Consider the following 1,162-nt stretch of genomic DNA (forward strand, 5'->3'; position numbering starts at 1 on the left):
CTGGCGACGTGCGGCTGTCCGGCGAGCGGCGTGCGCTGTGCTCTTGAGGTCCGGCTTGGCTGCGCGGCTTAGGGTCGTTGTTTGGGAGGGCGAGCATCCCATCCTCGTCGCCACTGTTATGTAGTGGGTGGTCGCCCGTACAAACGATAGACTCCGTAGTGGTGCATAGCACGCTTTATTCAGTACACAACAAGAAGAAGGAACGAACGGCCGGCAGGCCAACTATATACAAACCTGGGGACACCCCCCTGGTCACCATTGGTGGGTTTGAATCTCCCGCCATGGTTCCCATTGGTTCCCCAGTGTAGGGCTAGGATCCTAGTCCCCATTGTTGTCCAGGACTGAAGCTCAGGTGTGTGTGCTGACCTCAGGTGGCGGTCAGTGGACACAACAATGTTGCAATATTTCTGCAACTCTGCTGCCGTCCCCACTCGTTTGTCATTTGCTCCTGATACAAATGAACTCCCCGCCCCCGTCTCCCCATTTTTTAGGTCGCGCTCAACAACCTTCCCCTACTCTCCTACATAACATTTACCCTGAGCGTGCAGGGAAACCGAGGCAAGCCGATGCGCATGCTCACTCTCTTCCCAAGCCTCCCGCTCTTGAGGCTTCTGATCGAGCGCGCTGGCGGAAGAGACGATAGAGAGGAGCAAGGGAGGACTAGAGTGGCGACGCAGAACGAGCGACGGCCAAGAGGAGCAGCAACGGCGGGCGGGGCGAGCTAGTCAGTGTCCGCCAGGAAGCCGAGCGAGCGCGGTGTGCCTGCTTGCCTTCCCGGACAAAGCCGCCGTTGTCTTTTCAGCCCGGTTCTCCATTCTGTCCCCCCCCTTGTTTCCCTTCCTCGCTCCCTTCCCCTCGTCGGAACTCTGCCGCCGTCGCCGAGCGGAGCAATGTCGGCTAGTAGCCTTTTGGAGCAGGTGAGGCGCGGGCGGGCGGCGGACAGGCGCTGGAAAAGGCCCCAGCTTGAGCCAGGCCTAGGCCCTGGCCTGCCTGCCTGCCTGGTTGGTTGGTGGGGGAGGGGGACGTACCGGGAAGCGCCCGCGCGGCTTGGGCCTGGCTGCGCTCCGTCTCCCGCCCAAGGGTGACGAGGAGAGGCGAGGCCTAAGCGCCGCTGCTTCTTTCTCCTCTGCTTTCTGTGGTTAGCCCCCCCCCGCCCCCTTCC

General features: G+C 61.8%; 1 long non-coding RNA gene across 1 annotated transcript in view; it reads right to left on the reverse strand.

Moving 5' to 3' along the window:
* LOC107121835 overlaps window positions 1-615 on the reverse strand; it is a 10,990-nt gene extending 10,375 nt beyond the window's left edge. The window contains exon 1 of the long non-coding RNA XR_001482878.1: window positions 536-615. This is a non-coding gene — a long non-coding RNA (uncharacterized LOC107121835). The remainder of the gene's footprint in view (window positions 1-535) is intronic.
* Window positions 616-1,162: the final 547 nt, after the last annotated feature.

The sequence above is a fragment of the Gekko japonicus genome, unplaced genomic scaffold (genome assembly GCF_001447785.1).
Source record: "Gekko japonicus isolate JY-2015 unplaced genomic scaffold, Gekko_japonicus_V1.1 scaffold1099, whole genome shotgun sequence".
In the NCBI taxonomy this organism is placed as follows: Eukaryota; Metazoa; Chordata; class Lepidosauria; order Squamata; family Gekkonidae; genus Gekko; species Gekko japonicus.